A 12,190-nucleotide genomic window follows, 5' to 3' on the forward strand; every position below is an offset into this window, starting at 1 on the left:
TTTCAAGCTATATTACAAAGCTGTGATCACCAAGACAGCATGATACTGGCACAAAAACAAACATACAGACCAATGGAACAGAATAGGGAGCCCAGATATGGACCCTCAACTCTATGGTCAAATAATCTTTGACAAAGCAGGAAAAAATATGCAATGGAAAAAAGACAGTCTCTTCAATAAATGGTGCTGGGAAAATTGGACAGCCACATGCAGAAGAATGAAACTCGACCATTCTCTAACACCATACACAAAGATAAACTCAAAGTGGATGAAAGACCTCAATGTGAGACAGAAATCCATCAAAATCCTAGAGGAGAACATAAGCAGTCACCTCTTTGACATTGGCCACAGCAACTTCTTTCAAGATACATTTCCAAAAGCTAGTGAAACAAAAGCAAAAATGAACTTTGGGACTTTATCAAGATAAAAAACTTCTGCACAGCAAGGGAAACAGTCAACAAAACAAAGAGGCAACCCACAGAATGGGAGAAAATAGAGGGTGTTTAAATTGAGCCTTAAAGGTGGGTAGGAATTCTCTGTCTGGTGAATGGATGGGAGTGGGTGGGAGGCTGTATGGCCAGTGGGAAGAGTGAGGAGTCACAAAGATGTGTGTTAGTTTTCTATTCTGCATAGCAAATCACCACAAATTTAGTAGCTTAAAACAACACATGTATTTATTATCTCACTGTTTCTGTGGGTCAGGGATCTGGGCACCGCTTAGCCAGATTCTCTGCTTCAGGGTGTCATCCTACAGCAAAACATAATAAAATAATTTTCATGGCTCACTGGTGAGTTATTGGTAAGGAAAAATATCCCCCTGTAAAATATAATCTCTGCAGCCCATTTTGATAAATATGCTGGTTAATTTACTCCTCCTCTCCACCCCCCATCAGAAATAGCAGTTCAGAGTCACTTTTTGTTTTGGAAGGAGGTAAACTTTTACTGAAATGCATGACTCTGACCCTGGAGACTGCATTATCATTAATTTCTCCTTTTCATGAGTTTTTAAATGTTTCCATCTGAACACTAATCATGTGAACATGACGTTGACACTCTCCCAAGAAATGGCCAATACCAACAATAGCTTAGGAATGCAGATTTTGACAAGGCTGGATTTGATGATTTGTACATCCTGAAAAACTGTTGGAATTTCCAAGGGAGACATTGGAATCAGGAGGGCCCAGCCTTCTGGATTTACCTGAAGGTTATTTATTACTTGTCCAGCATACCGATTCCAAAGGGACTCAACATCCCCTTAGGCTCTTCTCTTCTCAGCATCTTTCAATGAATCTGCCCCCAGCTAGTTCTGGAATCAGGGCTCCCAATAAGATTCAATGTGATGTCTACTCTTGGCCCCAATTATCTCAGTATTGGATTTATACATTACACATGACATGATGTTTAAGAGTGTTGGGGTCACTACCCTTCTGGAGCTATTTAGTTTGGAATTTCCCTGAAGCCTCTGTGCATTCTCTGGCCCTAGAAGGTGCTGTGCTTTCTTGTGTTAAAAGTTGTATTCTGAAAGAAGATCTTGAATCACATTCCCAGTTCCTCCATTGTAACTGCTGAGTTTTCTATTGAAATTTTGCTAGGAAATTGCCCATTCTAAGTTTTCAAACTCATTGCCATCAAATGATATAGGATATTCTCTTTTGATGATTTTGGTCCATTCTGTATCTGGTTTTGCATCATTTCCCATTCCTAGTTTTAAATATTTTTTCTCTCTTTGCCTAATCAAGCTCACAAAGGTTTATCTTTTTTTGTTGGCCTTTATGAAGAATGAGAATTTGATTTTATTTCTCCTTTCTTTTATGTTTTCTAACCCTTTTTCTTTCTACTGCAGTTAATTCTATTACTCCTTTTCTAATTTATTATGATGAACCCTAAGTATCTTTGATTTTAGGCTTTGAAGCCATTTAAGGCTATAATTTTTTTCTAAATATAGGTGATGCTGTGTCCCACAGATTTTATTATAAAATAGTCTCATTTTCAAGGCTTTCAAAATAGTTTAAAATTTCAGTTTCAATTCATCTTTGATATAAGGACAGATAGAACTGTTTCTCAATTTATGAGTAGTTGAAATTATCTTTATTATTAATATTATTATTAAGCTTGGGCATCTGACCTTTACAGCTCTTACACGGTTTATGAGTTTTCTCTGTGGCCAGGTATTTGATTTATTTTGGACATAACAAACATATTTTCCTATTCAGGATGTCAGTTCTTAATATATGTACTAATTACTCTATATCCTCACTTATTTTTCACCTTCAAGATGTGCCCTGAAAGACATACATTGAAAAGCCCACTATTTGCATTTCTGATAGGTTTTGACTTCCATATCTAGCATCTATGTTGTATGTAGTTTGAAACACTTCAGACAAATAATTTACATAAGCAAGACCATGACTTTATTATAATCCAAGATGCCTGAAAGAAGCAAATGTACATCTCTGGGCTAACATACCTTTAACCCAGGCCTCAAAGAATCTACATATAAAAATCCAAGGAACTTGAGCTCAAAGAAACAAAGCATCATGAATAAAAGCAGGAACCAAGACTATTGGACACAAAAAGAGTAGAGTAAGTATATTTAGTATTTAATGAGTAAATTGGGTTGGGAAATGTGGAACAGGATGGGAAATGTGGAACAGGCTTAAGATGTTAGGAAAAATTCAAGAAGGCTAGAAGAGGGGGGATGAAGGAAAAGCAACATTTAAAGACAAAATTGGCTTAGTATTTAGAAAACTGAAAGGCACCAATTCTCAGCTTAAGGAAGCCCAAGAAATCCTAAGTGGGATAAGTAAAGAAAAATCCATATCTAGAACAGAGAGAAATTGCAGAATACCACAGACAAGAGAAAAAAAAAAAAAGAAGCTAGAGAGAAAAGACAAATCAGCTACAAAGGAATGACAATTCAATTTGTAGCTGACTTCGTAATGGCACAAGGAAGCCAAAAGGCCATAAAACAATATTTATAAGTGCTGAATCTATATCTAGTACATATCCATTCACTATATTCTATATCTAATGAAAATTCATTTCAGTTGAAAAGTAAGTTATTTTCAGATAAAAAAATTATATTTCCATCCAAAGATTTCTATAGAGGAAATTTGGAAATGTCTATTTTAGGGAAAATAAAAATGATCCCAGATAGAAGATCTGAGATGCAAGAAGGAAAGGAAAATATATAAATTGGTAAGTATGAAAGTCCATAGAAACACATATTGATTGGGCAAAAACACTGATAATGATGTTTGATTTGTGGATTAAAACAATAGAACATAAATACTGATTAACAGTGGCATATAAACCATTATAGAGGTGATTATGGCTAGTGTTCTGGAGTTCTTGGATTCTTTGTGACAAAGGTGAAGATAGTGATCAGTTTTGGATTTCTTAGGTTAAAGTTTCATATTAAATTATTTAGAGAAACTACCACCCCAAAAGGAAGGAAGGAAGGAAGGCAGGAAGGAAGGAAGAAGGAAAAACATCATGTATACTTTCCAAATTACTAGAGTGAGAAATTGGAATGAGAAAAAAAAATGGAGTCAATCTAAAAAAGGTCAAGAAAATTATGTGTCAACAATACTTTAATTAAAAAAAAAATAGTTCAAGAAAGAAAGGAGACAGAGAGAGAAAAGAAAAATCAAAATAGGCAGCACTAAACCAAATGATAGAAATAAATCCAAACATCAGTACTCCCAGTCAATGTCAATGAAAAATCAATCTTGGTAAAAAACAAAGATTATCAGATTGGATTAAAAATCTTTATTCTGTCTAATAATAAAAATATTAAAGTAAGGACAAAGAAAGATTGAAAATAAAAGGATAAAAAAAACACATGTATCAGGTAAGCAGCACCAAACAAGAGCTGGTGTAATTACATTCGTGAAATAGATGTGCAACAATATTTAGCAGAGACCAAATGAATCACTACGTAAATATGAAAGATTCAGTTCTCTGGAAGAGAGAAGGGGGGAGGGGCAGTGGGGGAGAGAGAGAGAACCTCAAGTGGACCCTCCACTGAGCTCGGAGCCCAACGAGGGTTTTGACCTCACGACCCTGAGATCATGATCCTGAGATCACGACCCCAGCCAAAACCAAGAGTAGGCTGCCTAACCGACCGTGCCACCCAGGTGCCCCTAAAATGCCACAACATATCTAAAGCAAAAGTTGATAAAAGTACAGGGAGTAAAAGACAAGTCCATCAGGCAATGGGAAATTTTCACTCACCAATTTTGGCAATAGAACACATTTCTAAAAAGTCAATAAACATATGGAATGTTTGAATGGTACAATTAAACTTGATCAAATGGATGTGTTTATAATTAACTCCAGAAAACATATTCTTATTATGCACATGTGAATAATTTATGAAAACAATCACCTGTTAGGCCACAAAGCACATCTTAACAAATTTCAAAGGACTGACAGAGCGTGCCATGTGGCCACAAATAACTGCTTTTGTTGTGTTTATACTCAAAAAAGATGAATAGAAGAATTCATCAATGTTGAATTGTAAAAAATGTATTTACTAATTAATCAATAAGTAAAAATCATAATATAAATAAGAATGTGTACAGCAAACCTCACTAAAGGCACTGAAACTTGTGAGGTACAGCTAACCTAGGATTTGGAGGGAAGTTTGGAGCCATACATTTGCATTGAAGAAAAAAAAGGCTAAAAGTTAATGAGATAAGCATCCAATTTAAGAAATTAGGAAAAGAACAATAGAATAAGCCTACAGGCATTAGAAGTAGAAATTGAAAACACAGACAGATAGGGAGTATGAATAAGGCCAAAGGAGAGGTCTTTGTAAATACTAATATGATTGACAAAACTCTGGCAAGAGGAAAGAGATATAAGATATAAGCCAAATAAAATATATAAAAGAGCCACAGATGATTCAAATGATGTGTCAGAGATTCAAATGATAATGAGAAAAGATTATAAACCAGCTTTATGACAAAAGAAGTTAAAAAGTTAGCTGAAGTGGAGAAATTTCTGAAATACATACATTATTGCAATGATATCTAAAGTAACAATTACTGCAAATGATTCAAGAAGAAATGGAAAACCAGAATAGTCCTACAACTAGTAATGGATAGTTTTTAAATCTTCCCTTAAAGAAAGCAGCATGCCAGGATGAATTTACAGGTCAAGTTCTCCTTAACATTCGACAAACAGAAGATTTCAGTCTTACATAAATTTTTCCAAAGACTATAGAAAAGGAGCACTTCTCAACTCATTGAAAGAGGCTAGCATAATTTTGATGCCATATCAGAAAAGGAAATGAAAAGAAAGGATAATCACAGGCCAATCTCATTCCTGAATATAGGTGCTGAAATCCCTTGCAAACTACTAGCAGATTGAATTCAACATACATAGAAACACAGTATCTCATCCCCAAGCTTGGTGTTATAGGCATGAAAGTTTGGTTTAACATAAGAAAATTGATTACAGGGGCACCTGGGTGGCTCAGTCATTAAGTGTCTGCCTTCAGCTCAGGTCATGATCCTGGAGTCCTGGGATCAAGCCCCGCATTGGGCTCCCTGCTCAGCGGGAAGCCTGCTTCTCCCTCTCCCACTCCCCCTGCTTGTGTTCCCTCTCTGGCTGTGTTTCTCTCTGTCAAATAAATAAATAAATAAAATATTTTTAAAAATTGATTACATCAAAAACTAATGATGTACTTTATGGTAACTAACATAATAAAAAATTATAAAAAAAGAAAATTGATCAATGTAATTCACTGCATTAATAGAAAGGGCAAAACTATTCGATCATCTCCATCGATATAGAAAAAAAAGCACTTGATAAAATTTAACATTCATGATAGAAACCTTTTGCAAACTAGCAACAGACTGAAACTTTCTCTACCTGATAGTAGTAACTACAAAAACGCTTTCAGCAAATACTGTACTTAATGGTGAAGAAGGAGAGAAGAAAGGGTGCATATAGTTATACTTTTTTTTCCTCTACTGTGCTAAATAGCCTAGCCAGAGTAGGAAGGCAATATAAAGAAATGAAATGCATAATGAATAGAAAGGAAGGACAACATTGTAGGATTGCCTGCATCATACAACCAAAAATAAACCAAAAATAAATGTACTTAGCCTATTTGAACAATGTTTTGTTTGATTGTTTTTTCTTCCTTGCTTTCTTAAGACCTTAACCCTAGAGCAGGGTTTCTCAACCTTGACACTATGGACATTTTAAGCTGGATAATTCTTTGTCGTGTGGGTTGTGTTGTGCACTGTGGGATGTTAGTAGCATTCCTAGCTTTTTATCCTCCAGTTGCCCATTGTGAAGGCTGAGGCAAACAAGTTTCTGTTATGGGAAAGTTTCTACCCACAACTTCCTGTTGCAGCTAATTTATTCTTCACACCCTTCAGTGCGTCTGGCTCATAGAAAGAACTCCACAAGAGGAGATTCTTGGGTGAGCCTCGTCTTTTTCACCCAGGGAGGCTGTGCTTTTATGAGTTCTTTCTTGTCTCCGGGAGATATAGTGAACAATTAGACCCTCAGAACCTGTTTGGACAAAGGAGAAATGGGGGCTTCCATCTTCCCGAGTCAGGGGCCGAGAGGATGGTGTGGTGTGGCAGGATAAAGCCTTTGCAAGTTAGGAAACTCACCCTGAGGTAGAGAAGAATGGTTGGAGTATGTGTCCTGTATTAGAGGCAGGCTTAGCATGGGTTACAAATATGAAGAATCAGATGTAAGACCATATCATGCTAGAGGTCCAGACCACCCCCATTTTGGTTCCCGGGGAGCTTGGCATACATTTCTCAATACCTGTATAAGAAAACAAGAGCAAGCAATTGTTTATTAACATCTACCATGTCCCAAACCTTTGAAGAAGCAACTGCTTCCTTAATCAGTTAAGACTCTTGTTGCAAGCAACAGAAAGCTCCAGTGGCTTAAACCATAAAGGAATTTGTTGTGTCACGTAACTGTGAAGTCCTGAGGTGTGTGTTTGTGTGTGTGTGTGTGGAGGGGGGGGAGGGTGGTTTGTTCACCAGGCTCACGTGGTCATTCGGGCTAGGGCTTGGTCTCTGTGGTTCTCTGGGTCCTGCCCTCCTCTGGGTGGCTGCCTCATCCTCAGGCTGGCAGCCAGAACTCTGCTGTCAGTTTCTGGGGCCACATGCTTCCTCATCCGTAGCTTCTTTTTTCTTCATTTGTAGCACAAACACTCACTTGGGACAGCAAGCAGCTTTGCCCTGAATCAGTCACTCTGAGGGTGATACCATGTAGTGTAGTCAGAGCCAACTGAGGCCTGAGCTGGGAGCCAGGGTAGAGACATTCCATCCTTCCCAGACTGTTGGGCTTCTCCACAGGAGTAGGGGGGTGTAATGTACTGGGGAGTCAACTATGATACCCATCACCCCACGGACTCTGAGATTGCAGAGACTTGATTAACAGAGCTGTCACACTGTGGAGCAGAGCCTCCATGGACTTCTGCAGCTCTCAGCAGACAGTCTGTGGTGGGGCTTGAGGCAGGGGTTCGAACAGCCCCACCCAGGGAGGCAGAACCCAAATAGTAACGTGGTTGTAACCTCTGCCCTTCTACCTTTCTCTCATTCTTCTCCTGCTCTTCATTGCAAGGGGACAGACATCCATCTGCCTTCCCCATGCTCTAGGTCAGTTGGCTTCTACCAGGGTTTTGCCAGTGGGAGGCACTGGCAGAGGGTGGGTAAGGAAAAGAGAGAAGTCAGGGTATTTCACCTACCCTGTGCCCCTGGCAGCATCCAGCAGTGGTAATGCTTCCTCTGAGTCCATGGCTCCAAATCCCACTGGACAGGGCTGGTGTGGTTCCAGAATCCTCCCAGCATCTCTGCCCCAAGAGTCCTGGTTGCACTTCATCTTCCCCCTGTCCCACCAGCCAACATGTGGCCAGTCTCTGGGTTGCATCACTATCTCCGGTTTGGCTTCTCAACTCTTCTGGTCACGTCCATCCCTTGTGTTACCAGTTCCTAGCACTGTTTCTTCTGGTTTCAACACTTAGAGAGTTTTCTCTTTTCCTAGTTGTTCCAAACCAAAGCCTTGGTTTTTTTATAGCCTAGTGTGGCTGGGAGAAGCAAGGGTTACATGTTGAACCAAATTAAGCTGAGACCTCCAGGGTGTGACTGACCCAACCTCTACACTTCAGTAAGCAGCTCTCTGTTCGAAATTAAAATACACCTCCTTTATTCTCCCCCTCCATCTCTGGAGTCAGGGGCTGAGGGGATAGTGTCCTTGGGGATGAAGTACTGTGATTGTCAATAGCAGTAATGACAACTGATGGAACGTTTAGGTCTGATTTACAGGCAACGCTGGATTTGCATTAGTGTGGTAGGTTTAAAATAACATCCATGCATTAGATGATATTCAGATTTAATGGAAAAATAATGACTGCATTAAATCAGGTTTTATTGTTATGGAGGGTTTTAATTTGGCAGGACCACTTTCCTTTTGTGATCTAGAAAGGGCTTGGTTGAGGAAGGTGGAGCTTCCATGCTGATTCTTGACCTATATCCATTCTGCACTCCCCCAGAAATGACTGCACCTTAAGCAGGTTAACCTTTTTCTTTCGTTTTTTTTGTTTGTTTGTTTGTTTTTCCTCAGAAGGTGGTTTTCACTTCTCAAAACCTTACAGATTAATTTAAAAGTAATAAAAATTAAACAGAAGTCATTGTTCTTCCCTGCTTTATGAAATGGTGTTTCCATTGTGGGTTGTTTTTTTTTTTTTTAAAGAGGAAATGCATCATTAAAGTCGCTGCATTATTTATCAGAGAGGCTAATGAAATCATAACTACAGTAAGTGAAGACACGCAGTACTGCACTGGTTTGGAACACTGCCTACAAAAGCCCAGTCAATCACCGTGGGACTGGTGCCTTTTATACTTCAGCTTGTCAAGCCGAAAGCATTGCAGTCTTTATGTAAAGGCCTCAGAGTTCTTGACTCTCCCCAAGGTAAGAAAAGTCAGCGTTATGGGGTGGTAATGAAATTTAGTCAGAGTTTGCCAGCAGAGGCGCGATCAACAGATTTTGATGGACCTCAAAAGATGCTTAAAAGATTGCTTTCCATCTTGCTTGTCCTTTGCTGCTATGTTACCTGTTAATTTACTGATCTGCCCACCTGCCTAGGTCAGATGTTATCACGGATATGAAAGCTATAACTGAAGAGAGGGGAAACCATGGAAAACACATAGACTGCTCCACAAGTTTACAAAGGGGGAAGTTGAAGCTCAGGATGTAAGTGACTTACTGAGAGCAGGATGAATACCCAGATCCTTCCTGGTTACCTCATTACCTGCGTCTTAGAGGCACTGGACGGTTCTCCAGCATCCCACTTGGCTGTTGGTGGCCTTGGCTGGGGAATGGCTGGAGTGTCAGTATTCCCCATCCAGCATTAGTGGTGAAGCCTTTGACGTTTCTTTCCTCCACCTGACAGGACTGGACTGTTAGGTGGGAATGCACCCAGTCCTACATAATCCGGTAGCTTTTGCATAGTCCACGCTTAGCTCTTTTCTGACTCCTCCAGGAAATCCTTGACTTTCAGGATTGTGCACCCACAAACTTCCTGCCCTGTCTCCTTCCTGTGCACACTCCTGGTCACAAGGCCCTACAGTCCTGGGTGGGACACCTGACCCTAGCTGGGCCAAGGAAGACCTTCGTAGGTCATTTGGACTTGAGGCTCATCTTGGGACTTGTCTCCCTCTGGGTGGTGAATGAATGGTAGGTATAACATTTGTGAGCTGTTGGAGACCTTGTCTAGAGAGTCAACAGAACAAAGAAAGAGTGAAGCTGATGTGTGCCAACAAACAAAGCTGGGAGATGGTCAGAGTGCCCTCAGTTCTCTTTGCTCCCGAGGCCCTGCGAAAACCTGCCCTATGAACAGCCTGGGGTCTGGCATTCCCTGGATTCTGAATCAAAACTAGTACATTTCCTTTTGTGCTCTGTATGTAACTGGGTATCTGTCACTGCAACCACAAAGGGCCTTACTCTTATCTCTGTCGACTGATGGATCACTTCATTCATGCACGAGTGTAAGCGCGCATTCAGAAATATTACAAGTACCCATTAAGTGGTGTCTTTTATGGGCTCTCACTTCCTTATCTTGCTCGCGTTATCCACTTGTTCCTGTTTTCCTCTTTCCTGTGCCATCAGATAGATGGGGAAAAGATGATTTTTAAGAGCTATGTCAGTTTAGATAAGTGGGGTAGAAGGACTGGTGAGGAGGGTTCTGGGTGGCAGTTTATGAGGGGCCTTAGGAGGTAGGAGTCCACCGTGGCTTTATGAACACATGGTTAAGCAATCCGTCACCAAGCGCCATGGCATATTTATTATTCACTGGAAGCTACCAAAGGAAGAGAAGACATACTCCTTGTTCTTAAGATGCTCACAGTGGAGGCAGCAGAGAAGGATCACGATGAATGTGAAGCATTTGCAAATAAGGAGAGGAGATACACAGTAGGGGACATGGTTAGGGCGGCCTAACACGTAAGGGATGATAGCCTGCTCTTGCTCAGATCAATTGGCACTTTCATGGCACTTCTCATTCAAAGATCTTAAGGTAGATGGTAAATACCAGCTCACTAGGGCTCACCATCCCCTTGGGAACCACAGATGTAGAACAGGGAATAACCTGGGACCAGGAGGGACAGGAAACATGCTTAACAGACAGTCCAGGGCGAGTCAGGGAAGTAGAATGTAAGTATCGGTGCTGGAAGTGGGCCATAATTACCAGTAACGAACGAGCTCTCAGACTTTTGATCCAAGGTGATAATACCACTCTGTCAAGCTCAAATACGAGGGAGTTCTGAGTACTGAGGTTTAGTTCCATTACTCATATTGCCACATATATTTCTCACACTGCTATGCATGAAAATGTCTTATATTTAAATTCCCCCAAATCGTCGTTTCCAAGCTAGATGCTTCCTGCAAAACCTGCATCCCGTCCATCTGTCCTACGTCATCTGCAGACATCCTTCCTCTTGCCTGTAACTCCTGACCTTTCCCTCTCGAGCCACTCAGAGCCTGCATAAGTGATGAGCACAGGGATCTGTCCCCTTGGGACTTCAGGGAAGACAGATAATGACGCAGTCCTCTTCCTCCTTCCCATTCTGCTCCTTGCCTTATTTCCAACTTGGACTTCTCATAACTTGTCCAGGTGCTGCCTCGTCCCACGTCTTTCCCCATCTCTGCTTTCCCCCACTTCAATAAGCTCTGAAGATCCGAGCAGTTCAGGTGGGTCGGAAAGGCCAGTCCCAATTGTATTGCCCTCAGACCCAGGTCCTTTATGCAAATCTGACTCAAGAGGATGCAAACTTCAGTTCTCAAGTTCACTTATAAAATGGAGTATTTTTTTCAGGAACAAACTTTTCGTGTCTGGCCTTGAGCTTCCACTTTCATTTTCCTATTATAGAAAATGGGATCTCATTTCTTTCAGGTAAATTCAGTGCATTTTCATAATTTCTAGGTCACTTCAGGTTAAACATTTTACTAAATTTGGGGATTTTTTTCCCTCTTGCATAAACTTCGTTGCCCCTCACGTTGATGTTGATGTGAAGCTTTAGGAAGGGGGCTGTTTACTCAAGTATCATTTGGCTGTTTCTTGATATCTACCTGGCAATGTTTTCTGCTGCCAGCCCTTGAGATGTGCCTTGTGTCACCTGGTCCTTAGGTTGGCCCGCTGAGCTGTAGCCTCGTGCTTCCAGATCCTTGGTGGGTGAAAGAGAGAAGAGTCCAGTCCTGACTCATGCATCTGCTTTCCAATTTTTTCCAATTCTCTCCAATTTTGTTCCTGAACCCCTAGCCTTTGAGCTTTACTCTGAAGAATTGGATATCTTTGTTCCATTTCCTTTCTGACCCTCTAAACCCTCTTTCCACCACCCCTGGAAAAATGACAAGTGTATGTTTGCAGCCCAAGGGAAGGACGATCAAAAGGAAAGGGAAAGAACATTTTGGTTAATATCTCAAAGTGTCATCTCTCCAAATAAGCCAATTCTTCTATCATGTGTATTTTGAATGCAAATCGAAAAACTAAGAACTTGCTAGAAATCTTTTGTTTTAGTCAAAGCTTTTAAAAAGGCACAGTACAGAACCTCCCATTTTCTTAGAAGAACCATCTGGTTATATGGGGGGGCGGGAGACAAGGTGGATAAGCTGAAGTTACCCATGGGTATTGATGATATAGGGGCTATGCTCA

The 12,190-nt window shown here is 40.6% G+C and overlaps 1 long non-coding RNA gene across 3 annotated transcripts in view; it reads left to right on the forward strand.

The window, feature by feature from the left end:
- Nucleotides 1-12,190, forward strand: part of LOC115942972 (uncharacterized) — a 36,024-nt gene that overhangs the window by 16,646 nt on the left and 7,188 nt on the right. For 2 of the 3 annotated variants that reach the window (XR_014139958.1, XR_004077560.2), the window contains one exon: nucleotides 8,734-8,952. The exons of the other annotated variant lie outside the window; for it this stretch is intronic. This is a non-coding gene — a long non-coding RNA (uncharacterized LOC115942972). The remainder of the gene's footprint in view (nucleotides 1-8,733; nucleotides 8,953-12,190) is intronic. 3 annotated transcript variants of the gene reach the window in all.

Source organism: Leptonychotes weddellii, chromosome 14 (genome assembly GCF_054177405.1).
Source record: "Leptonychotes weddellii isolate Sample4059 chromosome 14, ASM5417740v2, whole genome shotgun sequence".
In the NCBI taxonomy this organism is placed as follows: domain Eukaryota; kingdom Metazoa; phylum Chordata; class Mammalia; order Carnivora; family Phocidae; genus Leptonychotes; species Leptonychotes weddellii.